General features: G+C 37.2%; 1 protein-coding gene across 3 annotated transcripts in view; it reads left to right on the forward strand.

The window, feature by feature from the left end:
• ZNF704 (zinc finger protein 704) overlaps positions 1-15,374 on the forward strand; it is a 225,323-nt gene that overhangs the window by 122,722 nt on the left and 87,227 nt on the right. The gene's annotated exons all lie outside the window — the stretch shown is intronic.

Consider the following 15,374-nt stretch of genomic DNA (forward strand, 5'->3'; position numbering starts at 1 on the left):
GAAGATGTGCTGAATATAGTCTGTATTTCTCTAATGACATTCTTTTTTTTTAAGATTTTATTGAACATTATATCAAAAACCAATGATATACTATACCCTGGCTAATTGAATTTAAATTTAAAAAATAATTTTTAAAACATTTTATTTATTTATTTGAGAGAGAGAGAGCCCAAGTGGGGGGGAGGGGCAAAGGGAGAGGGAGAAGCAGACTCCCTGCTGAGAAGGGAGCCTGCCATGGAGCTCAATCACAGGACCCTGAGATCATGACCTGAGCCGAAGGCAGACTCTTAACTGACTGAGCCACCCCGGCGCCCCTCCAATGACATTCTTTAACCAAGTTCATTTTGATGCCACCGTATTTGGAAAGAGTAATTTTCTAAACCCTTGTCCCCAGTCCCACTTCCTACTGCCATTTTTATTCAGAGGTTTGTGTAGCACATAAAATAAGGCAGCAAGTGTAGATCAAAAGTTTTGCAGCAGAGTTAGTGTTTTCCGTACCACTTTATAGTTCTGCTTATTTATGGTATAAACTGTATTCAAGTCCCATAAATAGAACCTTTCAATCGAATTGAAAAAAATTATTAAATGCTCAATGGGTTCCAGAAGAGCAAGAATCTTAGTTGTTTGGAAAGCCTATTTCATGCCTAAAGGCCAGTATGGCCTACCACAGAGCCACACCGCAGACTGCAAATTTAGCAAACCCAGAAACTTAACTGGAAGTCAGAATTGGTCCCGTATGATTAAAAACAATTTATTCAATTACTAGATTCCTTCAGGCAGAAAGCTAGAAGTGCTGGGATCTAGGAAACAGATGTGGAAAGCCCAGATTAAGCACATGTGTTAGGACAACAACATATTGTCAAAGAGACAATAAACTGGATTCAGGACTACCCAACGATTTTCTTTTTTAACACTATTGCCCTTAAAATGGAAATAGTACCACTTTATGTGATAAAAGACTTTAGAGACTGATAATCAGTACCTTCACAACTATATTCTCATTTAGTCTTCCTAATAATATGATGAACTTGTGAGTACACTTTACCTGGTTTACTCTGCATATTGCATTTAAATGTTCTTCCTCCTGGAAGCCTTCCCTGACTTATTCCTGCAACCAATATCCATACCACCGAGGACTGGGTTCAGTGTCCTCCACAGCACTGGGTCCTTACCCCTCTGAGCACCTACCACTCTCCACTGAATTTACCCCCACCATCTGCTGCCCCACATTGGACTTGTAAAGTACTGGAAAGCATGGTCCTATCTATGTAGTTCTATCTAGTTGAATCTTGTGCTCTGTAACTTAGTACAACCCCAGCATGTTGAAGGAGCTGAAGTGAGTTGAATTACAGAGGTGGAAACTAAAGCTCAGAAAACTTAAACATCTTGCCCAAGGCACTAGAATGTGCACTTCATAAGAGTAAAGACTTGGACCATCACATTCAGTATGATATCCCTAACTTCTACAGGTGTGCTTAGTAGGCACTCAAAAATGTTAAATGAGTGAAGGTAATAGGTGAATAGTTGAGCGAGGACATAAGCACAGGTCTGCACTACTGAAACCCTGTACTCTTCCTAACATGTCCAAAAACATGACAGGAGATCAAAAATATTATTTAATAAGCTCCTACCACGTGCTCTGTGTAAGCTGCTTTCACATACATGATCTCCTTTAATCTTCACGACAGGCCTGGGTGATGTTTGTATGAAGTTGCATTTCTCTTGGACAAATACCCAGAAGAATAGAGGAGGTCCTTGTTTAACTTTATAAGAAACTGTCAAACAGTTTTCCAAAGTGATCCCATCCTTTTCACCATCTTCACTGCAGTCCTGAGAAAGTGTGCTTTAGACTAGGAAATTAAATCGACTCTCCCTTGACAGAAATACGTTTAATCAGCTAAGAGTCCTTGAGACAATTTTGATGTTTTCCTTATCTTTCCAAAGGGCTGCTTGTTTCTGTTTTGTACACTCTATGAGTCTTTAGAATCTGCTGGTTCTGAGCTTATGTTCCAGTTCATTTCGAAGTGCACTGTTTTTTTCAGCTGTAATCTGATATGTGGAATTTGGCCTTGCTTCTATACATTTACTGGTGTTCTATGATGTGAAAGCACTTCCAAAATTATAGAAAGAAGAATTGCAAAGTAATTCTGTTGTGATATATATGTTTAATGGCAAAGTTGCAAAGTTTATATTCTATTTATTATAACTGTAAGGTAGCTCCCTTATATTTAAAACTTTGGTTGAGGTGGGTGGCCAGTCTATTAAGATTACTGGACATTATCAACACACAGTGTTATTTCTCCTGGGAGATATCATTCCCACCTATAGTAACATTTCCCTGAGAGCATTTTTCTAGTGCTAGAACTTCGCTGCATAATTACCACAGCCCTAGCCAACAAAGCTAAGGAATTTCCCTCTGTGCTTGGGGAATTCCTTGAATTGAAATTTCTCCTTTTCTCTTGCCTATCTTTAAAACTTAACAGTGGATAATAATATTGCAGAAGTAGGGGCTGCCATCAAAAATATAATACCACCCTGCTGCAAAATTCCAAGGGGACTGAAAATGAAGTAAAATTATTTAGTTTCTTAATTATAAGTTTGGGAATTTCAAAATTTTTATATCAGGTATATTGAAATGATGATACCTAAATTTAAACTATATTATAGAAAAATTTAGGAAAAAACTGAAATGGAATGCTACACAATGTTGTAGGAATAGAAGAGATGGCTCTTCTCACTAAAGAAAAGATATTTTTGGGGGTGCCTGGGTGGCTCGGTCAGTTAAGCGGCTGTCTTCAGCTCAGGTCATGATCCTGGGGTCCTGGGATCGAGCCCCACTTCTGGCCCCCTGCTCAGTGGAGAGCCTGCTTCTCCCTCTCCCTCTGCCTGCCACTCTGCCTACTTGTGCTCTCTATCCATCTGTCGAATAAATAAATAAAATCTTTTTAAAAAAAGATATTTTTCATTCTGAACTTATACATTTAAGAAGTTGATTGTTCCAATTGTAAATATTTTTTCTAAATAACTGACTCTAGATTTTTTTTAAGTAGAGGCCGTGAATACAAGTGTTATTTCTTTATGTTTGTTTTGTATTGTTTTGATTCTTTTTTATAGCAATTTACTGCTACAAGGGAGTAAGTTAAAAGTTTAGGAGCCACTGAGCTTTGAGGAACAATCAAAAATGAAAATCCATCTGTGTATCCTCTAGCTTAAATAAGCCATGTAATTATCTAATTGAATATTTAATATTCCTTAGTTTGTGTCTGTCTTTCCATTACCTCTGGCCTCCCCAACAGTAAAAGGGGGCATTCCATTAGTTAAGCACATTATTTTAAACAAAGACCACCCTTTCCCTAGCTCTGTGCATAAATAAGTGTATTTGTGCCAGTTGAGTGCATTTGTGGATTGTGATAAAACTGTCATCCACTAAATTGCAGCCAGATTAGATCATGACAAATGTAGCAGGGATGACAAGAACATTTCTTGAATGGATATTTGAAATTTTCCATGATGTGAAAGTCCCTGAGCTCCTTGCTCTCATAAGTGATTACATTCTGCAACAGGGGAGACAATATTTAATGATGTGATTAGCAGTTGGTGACATATTTGGCTTCGTGTTCCCTTGTGATTGAGTTACTTTCAAGCAGTGCCTTGGGGAGATACATTAACCCTTTCATGGCCCTTGGATGTAATTCAGTGGAGTACTTCTCTCAGTGCTACTTTGGTGTTTTAGAATAATGTGGTCCGATAAAATAAATTGCGGGACACGTGTAATTTTACGTTTTCTAGTAGCCACATTTTAAAAAGTGAAAAGAAGCAGTTGAAATTAACTTTAATAATGTACTTTATCTCACCCAGCATGTCCACAATAGCATATCAACATGTAATCAATATTTTTTTATTAAAGAGATATTTTAGATTTTTTTTTTCAAAATAAGTCTTCAAAATCTGGTGTTTATATTACACCTACAACACAGCTCAATTCAGACTAGCCACATTTTGAGTCAAGAAAGAGCTTCTTCTCTTTCAGCCTGGAAGCCACTCACTTGGTTGAGTCATGAAGATTCCTAACATTTTTTTTCTTCATTTAGAGCCACATTTCACTATCTTTCATCTTAAGTTCACTAGAAAAGGAAGTTTTTTATTTTCATTGTCCATAAACATTTATTGGAACACAGCCACACTCATTTGTCTACATATTGTCAGTAGTTGAGTAGAAGGGGAAATTTTGATAATTACAAAAGCCAGCACTTACTGAACCATCCACGGTGCTAATAAGCAAGTCACACTAAATTCTCACATGACCCTAGGCAGTTCGGCATCGATATCTCTGTGTTACACTTGAGGAGAAGAGAGTTGATTCACCTATTTAAGGTCACGTGGATAGTAAGATGCCAGAGTAAAGATTTGGATCCCAGCTCGCGGACCCACCCCCAGCTACTGAGCTGACCACAGTGGGCTGGAGGCTCACTGAGCTGCCAGGAGCCCTCACAGATGTGCCAGAAAGGAGATTGTGCAGAATGGCGGCAGATAGCTGAGAAAGCTGCTAAGTCAGCTCTCAAACCTACCTGCTCTTCTGAACATCCTCAGGCAGCCGCTTCTCTCTTCTCAGGCCACACTTTAGTTCATATTTATTTAGTGGGACATGTGAGGATATTTACCCACTAACATCATTAGAGACACATCTTTGAGTATATTTATAAATTCCTCTGAGTCCTTACACCCCATATTATTTCATGGGAAGGAGGCTTTTTCTTTTTCTCTGGAATTTCCATCTGGACCTGGGAGTCTCCTAACTATGAATATAGATAGGGAAGTGACCTACCCCTCTTCCTCTGCTACTCCAGGAAACAGCGCTTTGAATGGAGGAGAGGAAAAGCAAATGTGGCTTCTCAACATACTTTCTAGCTAGAAGGCTGAAGAGAAGGAAATCTAATGAGCTGTCGTCTTCCTGTGGAGGGCTTTGCTAAGTCCTAAATTGTTAGCATGTTGACCGTATCCAAAGCTAGCCCTTTCCTTTGGATCACATCCATTTGTCCATCAAAACAGCAAATAGGACAAGGTCAGGAAGGATGGGGAGAAAGGACTGAAGGTTTGCTGCCTTTCTCTCCATAGCTTTGCCCTTGTATCTCAGAGAGACAGAGCATTCCAATTAAACCAACGTGTGAGACACCTACCTGAGCCATCTGGGTATCCACCACAGAAGAAAGGATTGACCGAAACACTGCTTGTTTTCCTGGAATCTAGAGTTCTAAATAAAGATTTGGAGAAAATGGCTTATTAGGTATGACCCAGAAATATGATTTTTAATCTTTGATGGGATGAAAACAACCCATTACTTTAGAAATCTAAAAAATTACACTCATTGCCTAAGTGGATTTCTGGTCTGAATATTTGCTAAGTAACCTGAATTGGCATCTTAGTCGTAATTACCCATCAAAGTGGGAGCAAGTAAATATTTCCTATTTAACTTACAGTTCTAGCCTGATCCTCAGTTCTATTCAGTCATTCTGTTGTGAGCCCTGTTGTTTCTCAGCTCTTAGCCCTGGGTCTGAGGGTTAAGAGATCAACCACTGTAAGTTTTAGCATCCCATGGTAGACATTCAGGACAGTGTGGGAACTTTGAAGAAGAATAGTCATTTTCTCTTCAGCCAGTAAGTATTTGCTGAATACTACGTGCTCAGAGGAGACAAAAGTACATAAAACTATGTCACTGCTTTCAAAATCGGATTGGGGAAGTAGGTGTACATCTAGAAAACAATATGCAACAAGATATAATCAAGCAAGCCCTGTATTGCCAATTTTGTAGAATATTAAAAATATATTTGAATGGTACTAAAAACAGGTTTATATTATTGCAAAGGTTAGGGGGCTCAATGAAAAAAATGTAGACTCTGGAACCAAACCAACCCTGTGTCAAATGCCAGGCCTTACTAGCTGTGTCACCTGTAGGAATAGCAGTAGTCCTTATAGGATTGTTGTAAAAACTGAAAGAGAGAATATATGTATGTGTGCAGCTTTAAAAGATGTCCAAATAAGTCTTACAAAAGAATCCCAGATAATTTAAGTAGATACTCCTCCAGGAGGTAAAAGTTAACTCCCTCACCTTGAGTATGGGCTAGATTTGTGACTTGCTTCCAAAGAAGAGAGTATGCAAAGGAAAAAATTATAAATGTACAGAGAAATCTGGTAGATACCCCTTTAACCAAATGATCAAGGTTAACATTATGAGAGAGGAGTCATGTTGATATGATGTATTCCCTGAAGTGTTCTGATGAGAAGAGCACTTTACCTCTGTGGTAATCTTTCTAAAAAGCCATAACTCCCATTTAATCATGAGAAAATATGTCAGACAAACCCAAATTGAGGGACATTTTGAAAAATAAGTGACCAGTATTCCTTAAAACTGTCAGGGTCATGAAAAACATGGAAAAACTGAGAAATTGTCACAAACCAGAGTAGACATGGTAACCAAATGCAATATAGTATCCTGGAAGGACATTGGAAGAGAGAAAAGGACATTAATGAAAGAAAGTGGTGGTATCTGAATAAAGTCTGGAATTTCATTAAAAGTAGCATACTAATGTTAGTTCCTTAGCTTTGACAAAGGTACCAGAGTAATGTGAGATAATGACATTAGAGGAAAGTGAAACTCATTGTGGGGTATATAGGGAATTTACTGTATTATTTTTATAATTTTTCTATAAATCTATTCAGAAAAATTATTCCAAATGTAAAGTTCATTTTAAAATGCATCAAATTCTGGGGCACCTGGGTGGCTCAGTTGGTTAAGTGACTGCCTTCAGCTCAGGTCATGATCCTGGAGTGCCAGGGTCAAGTCCCACATCATGCTCCATGCTCAGCGGGGAGTGTGCTTCTCCCTCTGGCCTTAGCCCCTCTTATGCTCTCTCTCATTCTCTCTCTCTCAAATAAATAAATAAAGTCTTTAAAAAAAAATAAAATGCATCAAATTCTTTGATACTCCTACCTTCAAAAGATGGAGCTTCATTGCCCTTACTTTGAGTGGACTGTATTTAGTGATACACTTCTAGTGATAAAATGTGGCATAGATGATAACTTGTAATTTCAAGACCAGGTCATAAAAGGCAAGTGACTTCCTTCTTGCTTTCTGTGGGATCATTTGTTCTGGGGGAAGCTTGCTGCCATATCATGAAGTTACTCAAGTAGCTGAGAGGAGGCCCACATGGTAAGGAACTGGGGACTTCTACCAACAGCCAGCAAGAAACTAAGTTTTTCTGCCAACAGCCATACCACTGAGCTTATTTATAAAAGGACCATCCGGCCCCAATCAAGCCTTCAGATGACTGCAGCCCTGCCTGATATCTTGCCTACAGCCTCTAGAGGAACCTTGAACCAGAACAATGAAGGAAGAGGCTCCCAAATTCCTGACCACAAAAACTGTGTTATTTTAAGCCACTAAGCTTTAGGGTAATTTGTTATACAGCAATAGATAACTAATACAGTATGAAACATGATTAGCATATTGGCTGGTATACATAAGTATTCAATAAATTATGATTTCTATTATTATTGTTCAGAAATGATTATTTTTTTCCTCTATTATTCTAGACCTCACATTTCCTCTCCTCTTGGAACAGTGATTCTTAACCATGACTACACATTAAAATCAGCTGGTGAGCTTTTAAAAAAAAAAAATTCTAGGGCCCAAGGCCTTAGACCAGATTAATTAAACTAAAAATTTTAGGATGTGCCCCACCAGTATTGTTTTAAAATTCCCTTAGTAATTTTCATACTCAGCCAGGGTAAAGGATCATTGCTATAGAAACAGCAGCATTTAAATAGGGGCTACCTAAGGGAAACAAAGGCAAAAATGAACTATTGGGACTTCATCAAGATAAAAAGCTTTTTTGCACAGCAAAGGAAACAGTCAACAAAACCAAAAGACAACCGACAGAGTGGGAGAAGATATTTGCATATGACATATCAGATAAAGGGTAGTATCCAAAATCTATAAAGAACTTACCCAACTCAACCCCCAAAGAACAAATAATCCAATCAAGAAATGGGCAGAAGACATGAACATTTCTCCAAAGAAGATATCCAAATGGCCAACAGACACGTGAAAAAATGCTCAACATTACTCAGCATCAGGGAAATATAAATCAAAACCACAATGCGATACCACCTCATACCAGTCAGAATGGCTTAAATTAACAAGTCAGGAAATGACAGATATTGGCAAGGATGTGGAGAAAGGGGAACCCTCCTACACTGTTGGTAGGAATGCAAGCTGATGTAGCCACTGTGGAAAACAGTATGGAGGTTCCTCAAAAGGTTGAAAATAGAGCTACCCTATGACCCAACAATTGCACTACTGGGTATTTACCCCAAAGACACAAATGTACTGACCTGAAGGGGCACCTGCACCTCAATGTTTATAGCAGCAATGTCCACAATAGCCAAACTATGGAAAGAGCCCAGTTGTCCATCGACAGATGAATGGATAAAGAAAATGTGTGTGTATACACACACAATGGAATACTATGCAGCCATCAGAAAAACGAAATCTTGCCATTTGCAATGAGTGAATGAAACTAAGCAAAATAAGTCAGTCAGAGAAAGACAATTATCATATGATCTCACTGATACGTAGAATTTAAGAAACAAAACAGGATCATAGGGGAAGAGAGGAAAAAAATAAAACAAGACAAAACCAGAGAGGAAGACAAACTATAAGAGACTCCTAATCATAGGAAACCAACTAAGGTTGCTAGAGGGCTGGGGGGGGGGTGGAGGGATGGGGTTACTGGGTGAATGACATTAAGGAGGACACATGATGTAATGAACACTGGGTATTATATAAGACTGACGAATCATAGATCTATACCTCCGAAACCAATAATAGATTATATGTTAATTAATTGAATTAAATTAAAAATGTTAAATACATACATACATAGGGGCTACCAAATTTCTAAGACTTCTGAAGTTAGGACCATAAAGTTGTATTTTCTTACTATTTCATCAAAATAGGCTTTATGCATTGGGGAAAATGTGTTGCAAAAAAAAAATCAAAACTATCCACTGAAATAGCATGTGATTATATAGCCTCCTTTGGAAGGAATGAAACAATCTTTAACTAAAGGAGTTTATCAACTAGACAGAGAAACCACAGGATAATTCTATTGACCTTACAGAAGCAAAACAGATTATTTGTGCACTGTATTCCAAAGGACAGTTAATGTTTTCCTTGGTTATTGTACTGAACTAGAATTCCTTCTTTCCTGTTCATATTTTCTTTCTGTCAAGCATAACTACCAAAGCAACATTTGCTGCTTATAAATCTAAGAGAATTATCTGCATAAGACATCTAGGAAAAAATAAATCACCAATTTGTTTAAATACTCGTTATTTGACCCCCCAAAAAAGTCTTCATATTTATTTTTTGATTAAGTTTTTCATTTTAATTCCAGTATAGTTGACATACAGTGTTATATTAGTTTCAGGTGTAAAATATAGTGATTCAACAATTCCATACACTACTCAGTGCTCATCATGATAAGTACACTCTTTAATCCCCATCACCTATTTTACCCACCTCCCCACTCACCCCCTCTCTGATAACCATTAGTTTGTTCTCTATAATTGACTGTTTCTTGGTTTGTCTTTCTCTTTTATTTTTCTTTCCTCTTTTGTTTCTTAAATCCCACATGTGAGTGAAATCATATGGTTTTGTCTTTCTCTGACTGAAAAGTCTTCATATTTTATACTGAAAGCACGAAGCCATGAAACAGGGAGCATATAATTAATGTAGAAGACTTTATTTCATCTTCTTGTATAACCCAAGGAAGAAAATAATCCACCAGGAATGAGGTCTCTATCAAAATGAGTTTTGACCTTTCTCTTTTGTCATCTGGATAGCTCATTGGCAAAGGAAAGAAGAAAATGGTAATTTCTGAGATAAGCAGGCCCATTATGGTCCAATGAAATTTTGTTACTTAGATTTGGACACTAGGTGGAATATATTTTAAAGGCATTTGTTCAGCATAGATTTTGTGAGTGGCAATTTAGAAGATTATGAAGATTCCACCCCTGACTCAGTTGGTTTGCAGCACCATTGTTAAAATGAAAGCTAGTGTAAAAGGTACTCCAAATTTTTGCATTTTAAACCACGAATAAAATACAATTAAAAAAAAAAGAATGACAAGCATGAATCAGTTTTGACAGAGAAGATACATAGGAAAAGGTAGGATTTGGTCCTTATAAATAAGAATCCTAGGTCCTTGTTATTTGAGTATCATTTGGATAAATAAGGAGAAAGGAAAGCATCTAAGCTGGAAGAGAATCACAAAAGCAAAAATAAGCATCATGTGGGGAATAGTGAAATGATCGACTTACATAAAGTGGAGGTTTATTTGAAAAGTAATGGGAAGTGATTTTGAATAAGTAGACCAAGACCAGAAAATGTTGAAGCCTTGAAGACCAGACTGAGTACCCGGAAACCATTGAAGGTTCTTGAGCTCACTGAAATTGGGAAGATATGTACAGAGGAGAGGGTAGAAATAAGCAACTGAGGATGATTTGAAAAGAGTAGAAAATTAGAGAGATAGACAAATCTGAGACATGGTAGAGATGAATTGGGGGTGAAAAACTTGAACTTGATGATTCATTAGATTCATAGTCTCCTTTTAGCAGATATGTCTTGGGCTGAGGACCAGCTTTAGGTGGCAGGTAGCCATCAATAGATAGTGATGGTGGTAGCCATACAATCAACAAATGACCTACTTTGAATCTATAAATCAGGAGTGTGATTCTATAATTCCTGTAAAATTTGGATACATGGTAAAACTTGAAAAGGTATTTTTATAAAATGTTCATCTTTCTATTTTAGGTAAACTCAAACGGCATTTCTGTAGAAAATAAAATTTTGTCTGCAATATACACTTAACATAGTTCTTTTAAAATGACATTGTTACATCTAGGAATTTTTTTCTCCATTTCTAATCAGTACCTAACCTTTTAAATTCTAGTTTATCTTGTTCAAGCACATGCTAAATATCTAATTCTTGATACTAATAATCATTGCACTTCAAAAATAAGATATCCTTATGTGTTTGAAACATTTCTTACAATCTTTGTTTAGTAACTAACTTTTAGGTTAACTTTCTGAAATAATGATGGTATCAAACAATCCAGAAAACAGTCGGGATTATTCTCAGTGGCCTGTAGGCCTCTCCACAGTGCTCATTAAGTGTCCTCACAACATGGCTATCGGTTCTCCACAGAACTAGAGCTTGCACCCTTTTCTGAAGGCTAAATGTGAAGAGCAATGGCCTGTCTAGTGATATGACCTTAAGAGAATTTGCTTGACATTCTATCAATAGGGTTTCTTCACATTCTGCTGTGACTAGCTGACTTGTCACAAATGAGTGGATTGTCATTTGCCCACAACTTAATTTAAAGAATACTGGTTCCTATAGTATGAGAGTAGTTTGAAGAAGTGATGCAATTAGATCCTTAGCCAAATAAAATAAAATAATATATAAATTATATATATTATGTAGTTTTTGTTTTTTGAGGTATCTGTAATGTAGATTAGTTAATAAAACCATACAAGAACTTGCATTTCTATAAAGGTCAAAATTTAGACCAACTCTCCTACTGAGAATAATAAAATCTGGAAAAAATATACTACAAGGAATCACTTGGAGGCACCAGAGATCTAACAAGGCAAAATTATGGGAAAGATAGGAAAATGAAGAAATTCTAGAGAGGTGAGCCTGCCATGAGGGGCCAGTTTTCCACTCAGATGTCTGCTGGTCCTGGAAGATATAACTGAGAGGCTGAGAAACTGAACAGGGCTTCTGACAGCTCTCTGTAAGAGAAAAATAAAACTTGGAATCTAGAACCCACCAAAGCTGGGAATGAGGCTTGTAAATACCCCAGGCTCTTGATTAAGACCCTGAAAGTCTCCCATTAGGAATAAGAATGAACTGTAAATAGATTGTCCCCTCAAGCCTGAAGCTTAACTTCAAGTCATTTTTAATTCTTGAAATTAAATCCAGATCATCTCAGATTGCTGGTTTCTAAACCTGCCAATTAGAAAGGAAAGCATCTCTCAAGGAAAAGAATGTCATCAATTCTCAAATTATTTCTACAGATTTTCACATGCTGTGTCCACTACTCAACTAATAATAATCAGGCTCATGAGGAGATAAGACAGTATGGATGAAAAAAAAAAAAACAAGAAAAATAACAGATAATGGACACATGGGATCTACATAATAAATTAGCACACACAGGGACTTAAAATTTTTTTCAAGTTTTTATTTAAATTCCAGTCAGTTAACACACAGTTTAATGAGTTTCAGGTGCATAGTATAGTGATTGACCACTTCCATATAACACCCGGTGCTCATCACAAATGTACTCCTTAATCCCCATCTCCTACATAACCCATCCCCACACACTCCTCCCTTTTAGTAACCGTCAGTTTGTTCTCTAGTTTAGAGTCAGATTCTTTGTTTGCCTCTCCCTTTCTCTCTCTCTCTCTTTTTCCCTTTGCTCATTTGTTTTGTTTCTTACATTCCACATGTGAGTGAAATCATGTGATATTTGTCTTTCTCCAACTGACATATTTCAATCAATGGACACTTGGGCTGTTTCCATAATTTGGCTGTTGTAAATAATGCTGCAATAAACATAGGGGTGCATGTATCCCTTTGAATTAGTATTTTTGTATTCCTTGGGTAAAGTGCTATTGCTGAACCATAGGGGAGTTCTATTTTTAACTTTTTTTTTTTTTTTTTGAGAGAGAGAGAATGAGAGATAGCACGAGAGGGAAGAGGGTCAGAGGGAGAAGCAGACTCCCCGCTGAGCAGGGAGCCCGATGTGGGACTCGATCCCGGGACTCCAGGATCATGACCTGAGCCGAAGGCAGTCGCTCAACCAACTGAGCCACCCAGGCACCCTATTTTTAACTTTTTGAAGGACCTTCATACTGTTTTCCACAGCGGCTGCACCAGTTTGTATTCCCGCCAACAGTGCAAGAGGGTTCCCCTTTCTTCACATCCTAATACCTGTTGTTTCTTGTATTGTTTATGTTAGCCATTTTGACAGGTGTGAGATGATATGTCACTTGGTTTTGATTTGCATTTCCCTGATGATGAGTGATGTTGAGCATCTTTTCATGTGTCTGTTAGCCATCTGGATGTCTTTATTGAAAAAAGGTCTGTTTATGTCTTCTGCCCATTTTTAATTAGATTATTCATTTTTTGGTTGTTGGGTTTTATCAGTTCTTTATATATTTTGGATACTAACCCTTTATTGGATATGTCATTTGCAAATATCTTCTCCCCTTCCTTAGGTTGTCTTTTACTTTTGTTGATGATTTCCTTCACTATGCAGAAGCTTTTATTTATATGTAATCCCCAAAGTGTATTTTTGCTTTGGTTTCCCTTGCTCAGGAGACCTATCTAGAAAAAAACTGCTACAGCCAATGTCAGAGAAATAACTGTCTGTGTTTTCTTCAAGGACTTTTATGGTTTCAGGCCACATTTATATCTTTAATCCATTTTGAGTTTATTTTTGTGTATGGTATAAGAAAGTGGTCCAGTTTCATTTATGGTATAAGTGGTCCAGTTTCATTCAGCTGTCCAGTTTTCCCAACATCATTTGTTGAAGAGACAGTCTTTTTCCCATTGGATATCCTTTCCTATTTTGTCAAAGATTAATTGACCGTATAATTGTGGGTTCATTTGCGTTTTCTATCTGTTTCATTGATTTATGTGTCTATTTTTGTGCCAATACCATACTGTTTTGATTACTACAACTTTGTAATATAACTTGAAGTCCAGAATTGTGATGCCTCCAGCATTGCTTTTCTTTTTCAAGATTGCTTTGGCTATTTGGGGTCTTTTGTGGTTCCATACAAATTTTAGGATTGTTTGTTCTACTTCTGTGAAAAATGCTGTTGATATTTTGATAGAGATGCATTAGATGTGTAGACTGCTTTGGGTAGTATAGACATTTTAACAATATTTGTTCTTCCAGTCCATGAGCATGGGATGTCTTTTCATTTCTTTGTGTCATCTTCAGTGTCTGTCATCAGTGTTTTATAGTTTTGAGAGTACAGTTCTTTCACCTCTTTGGTTAGGTTTATTCCTAGGTATCTTATTATTTTTGGTGCAATTATAAATGGGATTGATTCCCTGATTTCTCTTTCTGCTGCTTTATTATTGGTGTATAGAATGCAACAAATTTCTGTACATTGATTTTGTATCCTGTGACTTTACTGAATTATTTATCAATTCTAGCAGTTTTTTGGTGGAATCTTTCAGGTTTTATATAAACAGTATTTTTAACATGTTCAATGAAATTTTTTTAAAAGGCTGGAAATTTTAGAAGAGAAGTGGAAACTATAAAAATGAACCAACTGAAAAAATCCAAGAACTGAAATTAAAAACTTTACAGATGGGTGAATTAGCTATTTATTGCTGTGTAACAAATCATCCCGAAACTTAATGACTTAAAGCAGCAATAATTATTTCATCTTTTTTATAGTTCCTATGAGTCAGGAATATAGGAGTAGCTAATTTGGCTGCTTCTTGCTTGAGATCTGTCAGGAGTTTGCCATCAGATGCTGGCTGGGGGCAGGCATCTAAAGACTTAAGTAGGACTGGTGTCATCTGAATGGGACTTATTCATTTGGATGGGAATTTGATTCCTTTCAATATGGGCTTCTCCAGGGAGCTGTTTGAGTGTGCTCATGACATGATGGCTGGTTTTCCTCAGAACTAAAATCCAAGGGAACAAAGCAGAAGCTGCAATGCTTCTGATGACCTAGCCTCAAGAGTCACCACACACCACTACTACCGTACTCTATTGATCATATGGATCAGCCTTGATCTAATGTGAGAGGAAACTACCTAAGGATATGAACACTAGGTGGTGAGAATTATTGGTGGGGAAGTGGGGGGAGTATTTGATAGCTGGGTACCATGAGTAGGCACAGCAGAAGAATTAATAAATAGGAAAAGGGAATTGGTAAACAGAATAGAACACATCGAGACAAAAGGATGGAAAATGCAGAAAAGGGGGTATGGACACAATATGTAATTGAATTTTCAGAGAACAGAAGAGAGAGATTAAGGCAGAAGCAGTATTTGAATAGATAACAACTGTGAGTCTTCCAAAACCAATGAAGGATATAAAGGCACAAATTCAAGAAGCCCTATGAATTCCAAGCAGGATAAAAAGTGCAAAACTGTAGACTCTCATGCACTGTATGCACATATAATTGATCTTTACTTAATATTTTTAGCCTGTGTTTGAAGACATTATTGCTGGTTTGAATGGGGCTATTCATTTTTGTAATTCTGGAGAATTCCTGC

The sequence above is a fragment of the Eumetopias jubatus genome, unplaced genomic scaffold (genome assembly GCF_037043125.1).
Source record: "Eumetopias jubatus isolate StellerSeaLion01/CBP00866 unplaced genomic scaffold, mEumJub1_p1.0 scaffold_4, whole genome shotgun sequence".
NCBI classification, from domain to species: Eukaryota; Metazoa; Chordata; class Mammalia; order Carnivora; family Otariidae; genus Eumetopias; species Eumetopias jubatus.